The sequence below is a fragment of the Lycium ferocissimum genome, chromosome 5 (assembly GCF_029784015.1).
Source record: "Lycium ferocissimum isolate CSIRO_LF1 chromosome 5, AGI_CSIRO_Lferr_CH_V1, whole genome shotgun sequence".
Taxonomy (NCBI): domain Eukaryota; kingdom Viridiplantae; phylum Streptophyta; class Magnoliopsida; order Solanales; family Solanaceae; genus Lycium; species Lycium ferocissimum.
The window spans coordinates 75,186,923-75,192,951 of NC_081346.1; positions in this window are offsets into that span (position 1 = coordinate 75,186,923).

Consider the following 6,029-nt stretch of genomic DNA (forward strand, 5'->3'; position numbering starts at 1 on the left):
ATCGAGAGACTCCGAGGTCTTTGCCGGGAGATTGAGAGTGACAGAGAGACTCCGAGGTTTTTGCCGGGAGATTGAGAGTAATCGAGAGACTCCGAGAGTCTTAATCGGAGAGTCTTTGCCGGAGATGATTAATAGCCTCCGAGGCTTCGCCGAGAGCACGAGTGGTACATGGACTTCGCGGGTCCCCCATGGGTCATGACTATGAGGCATTCACATAAAGATGTGTGTACGAGTGGAGTGTGAAGTGACTATCGTATTGCTTTGCATTCATCCACTTATATATTCGACCGATCATTTGGTGAATTATATCCGTCTTGGTTGATTTCATGATTCCTTTACACCTTACTTGTATATGATACGTGACCATACCGTTTGCTCTATGTGCTACTTGTTGGTTTTGACTTCTTCATGCGTTATCTAATCATTGTCGACTATGACGCTACCTGGGCATGGTTTGCAGACGATACTACTCTTCGCACTTTTGTTGAGTGCGAGTACGATCCGAGCTCCGGTCTACGCCCCGTGGGCGATACGTGAGGGTGATATCTTTTAGTTATTCGGGGTGAGCTACTCCGTCATCCGTGGCCCACGAAGGACCTCCTCTATCTATTTCTCGTTTTTGTATTCGACGGACAATACGTAGCCTTCGGGTATTTTCGGACTTCTATTCCGTCCTATGTTAGCGCTCTTGTACCCTTTGACCGCATTTTTGGGATTGTCGTGACATTTCTTGTTATGATAAGTATTTAAAACTTGATAACTTATTCTTAATTAATTTTCCGCTTATTTAACTTGTTATTAGTAATGTGGTTCGCCACTCGGGCGGATAGTGTAGGTGCCACCACGACTCGCGAATTGGGTCGTGACATTATGCAAGACGCATCACATTTATTTTATACAATTAAACAATAGCACTTATTTACTTTCAAACCTTATAAATATTATTGCATCGTATAGTTTTCACTACCACGTAATTACTAGCAATTATACTCGGCATTGCATAATTTGTTCATTTTAGCACTTATTAATATGTAATTTATCAAAGGATGTCAAATTCATTATTTGAAGCCCACCTTATTTTTAAAGAGGCCAGTCAATTTTTTAGGCCCAACCGGACCCAAAAACCGGCCCAACAACGGCCATACCCGATCAGCCCACTCTCCATTTTCTAAAAAAACAAAAGGGAACAAATCAGATCCTAATCAGCCGTCTCTTTCACCCCTTTTTCTCTTTGAAGCAAAGCTAGTTTAATTTCGTTGATATCATTTCCTAAACAATAAATCCTTTGCTGCTTTGCTTTGGTATTTGAATCGGCTCCGAGTATATACAAACTTGGAGTTTACGATGTTTCGAGAGTAGATCGGAGGTCCGAAGCCTCACTTCGCTGCACCCGAAGGAGGTAATTCTCCATTCCCTTTTTTATTTCTGTTGCATTTCTCTGTGTGGCTCTGTGTCATTTTAGTTCATTGTTCCAGGATGCAAGTATGTTAATTTTTAGTTAAGTTGTTTTAATTCGATAGATAAGCCTGTTCTGTGTTGGTTCGTTTCTTGTCGCGAGGGATTCGCGCGTTCAGTTTGAGTATTTGTATACGTGTTAGGACGGTCGAGTTCTGCGTATGAATCATATTCGTTCAGTTTGACGTAGTTAAAAGGAATAGAGTTATGTGAAATGATCTACCTGGTTATTAAACATGTTAATCAGCTCAACCATCTTCTTGTGTAGTATGATTAAGCTTGATTGATGTGTTAAGCCCTGCTATTTAAATCTTAAATAAGTTGATCTTATTTTGCTAAGCATGTTTGAATGTCTTGGTTCCTATTCATCACTGGCTGTTATATCATTAGCCGCGACTAGTGGCTATATCGGTGTAGGTTTCTTTGTTTCATTTGTTGAGAAACCATAGCACGTCTTGATTTGTTTTAATAAAGATGACATACCTTACTTTGATTTGGCTGCTGAAACTGTAGTCGTAGTCGAAGGAGAAAAAAACCTGCTGTTTTGCCTAGTGTTCGAATTGCCTAGTCTGCTTAAGTTAGTTTAATTCAATGAAGCCTTATACGAGGAGTTATTTTACAGTTACGGTATCGTTAGTGTCTCTATGCTAGTCTATAAGCTGATTCTGATAGGTTTTGGTGTTGGCATGAATTTAGTTTGGGTTCATATAGTCTTCAGCATGATAAATGGGATTAAGTAACATCTCCCTATGGCAACTTGGATATTAGTAACTACTCAGTTATTCCAAAACAGCAGTTGACTGAGATTTTCTAGCTAAATTGCTTCTTGTATAAAATACCTACTGTTTCAATCGTATCTAAAAGTGGATCTCTTTTCTCTTTCAAACAAACTGCAATCTGTTGGTATCATGTTTTTGTTTTCCTTTTTGGTTTAATTTAGCTCTGCCCTGCTATTTATGGTATCTGATTGTTATTCCTCGCTTAGTTAGCTGTCCCCGTTTGTTCTATTATAACTCTGATGAGTGTTTAGCATTAGCATGAGCTTGTCTGATCCACTTAGTTAAGTGTATTAGTTTAAGTTAAATATTAGCCTGTTTCCCTTCTGCCATTTTCAATTTAGTTGTTGTTGTAATCTATATATAGTCAAGATATTAGCATATAGTTTGGCTTTTAAAATGGTTTGGAGCTATTCTTTGAGATTTCAAACTGATGATAGTTTTAAAAGTGTAACGTTGGTTTCAATATAGTTTGTTTAAATTTCTAGCCTGTGGTCAAGTTTTCTTTTAAGAACCTATACTGCTTCTGTTAATATCAAGATCCGCCCTAATTGGACTTTAAGATCCATGACCATGTGAATTAGTCTATTTGCTTCTATATGGTGCTCAGCTTGTAATCTACAAGTTCTGTTCTGTGTCTTTGTTTGGATTACTTCTATGTTCCTAGGCATGTGAGTCATTTGAACCTGGTATGAACCTGTTGGTCATGATATCAGTGTCTTTTGCACTATCTGCTCTTACTTGTCCCCTCCATACCTGATTTTTTCGTGGCTTGGTATACTCCCAAGTATACATAGTATATAAACCTTATTCGTTGGTCGTATACTAATCCGTTTCTTTTCGTTTTATGCATGACCATCGCACACGGGCCCGAGGACTCGTTTTTCAAGGCTCGGTGTTGGGCTAAAAGCCCAACATAATTTCCTCAAGTCATCTTCCAGCCTGGGCCGAGGCCCATATAACAGTAGCAGCCCACAACAATACAAAGAAATTACTGGGCATAAGCCCAATAGCGGCAGATCAGCGGCCCAAATGGGCCGAGCCCATTTTATTTATTTATTCCTCTATTCTTTTATGCATTTAATTTGTATCACATGACTAACATTTTGTTCGTTTAGATAAACCTTAGTGAAATTAGTAGGTTTAGTTTTAGTAATGGGTAGTTAGTTTAAGGAAGACTAACAAATTTCATAAGTTTATTTCTCTTTTCACATTAATATTATTTATAATGTCTAATATTTATTTTATTGGGAATAATTGATTTGCAAAATGACATGACTATATATTTTTTTAGTAAAGGGAATCATATTTTTGCTATCATAGACATTTCAAACGTCATATATATATTTTATAAACAGCTTTTCAAATTTGGAGTCAATCACGCATCATCTTATTTAAGCATAATTAATAAAAATAAAATAAAAAAAAACAGCATTAGTATTTAAAATCATATCAATATTTATAAATTTATTTTAAATGGCACTTTGGAGTTTCCTTTTATGCAAAATATTATATTGTCTACAAATCTCTTTCTAAATGGCATTTTTATTTAAAGCCTAGCAACTTTTATAAGTTTTATTTTAAATGGCATTTAAAATCTTCTTTTTTTGCAAATCATTATATTTTCTCTAAATCCTATTTTAAGCAATATTCTTATATTTTTCTTAAAAACCTTAGCAACACTTCTTAGCTCCTTTTCTTAAAATTTCAGGCACCTTATTTAACCTTAATTAATTAATCTAAGTTTGGCTGGTAAACCGTAGTTAACGGATCCTAGAGGATGCCTCACCCCTTCCCTTTAGGATAATTAGAACCCTTACCTAGAGTTGAAATTAAGCAGACCATTAACGGAGGTTTAGTTAGCTTTACCTTAGTTAATAATTAGGTGTCCTAATTCACCTTAAAATCAATTAGGTGGCGACTCCTTAAAATAAAACAAAAATAGGAATCTCCAATATGTTGTACCTAATTTAACCCGTTGAAATGGGGGTATAACATAGTTGATTCAAGAAATAAGTGTTAAGTATTTTGATTAACATTAATGCTCCATTTTGCGTGTGTGAATTTGAGACATGATGTTGGTGCTGGATATTCTATAGTTACTTTTGTAATTGACCTATGAAAGGACTATTATTTAGATCGTTGAGTCGTTGACCATGAAAATTACGGTGTAGTCCAACTCTCAGTGCTAATATAGAGCACAGATTGATCTCTACAAATTCAAGATCCGGGACTCAGTCACCAAAATCTAAACAAATGCAAAGTTAGCATGTTTAAAACTGACCAAGCATATGGCTGATCCAGAGAAATGCTTCCCATAGACTTAACTCATTTTTCCGTTTTAATTAGATCACGAGAATATGTTATCGAAGCATTCTTTTTTATATTTTCATATATTTGAGATTACCTTTTTATTCAAATACGTAATTTTAATCAACTTACAATGACAATTTATGCAAACAGCTTATAGGCATAAGCCCATCCAAACAGGCTCTAAGTTGGGGTAGTCTAACTTATTTTTTCAGCTTATAAGCTGCTTTTTGTTTGCACTTAATGGAGGTCTGAATCTTAATCATTCAAATTCATCCCAATAAGTGCATTTGTTTTTAAGATCTAAATCTTAGTTATTCAGATTCAACCCATTAAGTTCATTTGTTTTGTTTTCATATGAAGCCTCCGAATAGGTCTCGAATGAATCAGATCTATAACAGAGTCTTAACACCATTCAGACTCACTTAAATAATACTATTATTTCATAAAATCTTCCACGACTTATCTTCTCATGCCTCTAACTATCCTTCTCAACCAGATACCAATTTTTAACCTCTTGAACGGGTAAGTTTTCATAATTTAGTCTAGTATTTTTTATATTCGTAAAATCTTAGGTGTATTGATGTTTACCAAGAACTCTTGAAAGCGCAAAAATTAACTAATTAACTGTAATAGCAAAATTGTTTTCTTGAAGTTTTTTGGAGTCTCTTAAAAACTTTGTTTGAAATCTCATGTATATCTACCCAGTTCATGATCTAATCTGTACCAGAAAAATTAAAGATGAGTGAATCCATCTACTCAATAAAATCCCTACTTCCACTTCTCAATCTTTGAAAGATCGCAGTGACTCTATAAGATAATAACAACGAATTTAAAAAAAAAAAAAAACTTGAATACTACATAACCTTCTAATCAAATTTGGAACTTAATACATAATACAAGCTTCAAGAAACAACAAAGAACGTTCAGAAATTGTGTCAAGCATCAAAAAGTTTACCCCTTTTATCTTATTTTAATAAAGTTTCTTACTAGAAAACATCTTGTGGGATCAGCCATAATAGCTCTCTATCACTTTCGGTTGATAGAGAAAGGTTTGCCATTTTAATAATAAGCACAGATTCTTAAAACATTTAGTGTTACCTTGTTACATTAATTTATTATATTGATATATGGAGTAACTTTTATTTGCATTTTAGATAGTTCAAATTATTTATCAAATATAAATATTCAAAAAAAAAATTCTATCAAAAAATAAATAGTTCAAATTATTTATAAAATATAAATATTCAAAAAAAAAAATCTATCAAAAAATAAATTTATTTTGCTGAAATAAGATTTTTATAATATTTCATTGATATATTGGTTAATTCCATATGCACATTCAGATATTGAAAACAAACACTCTTAATCGTACAGTATTCAGATCTGCACAACATCTTAATATTCAGATGTGCATTCAGATTCAGACATCTAGATCTTAATGCACATCTTAATGTTCAGATGTGTATTCAGATTCAGACGTCTTAA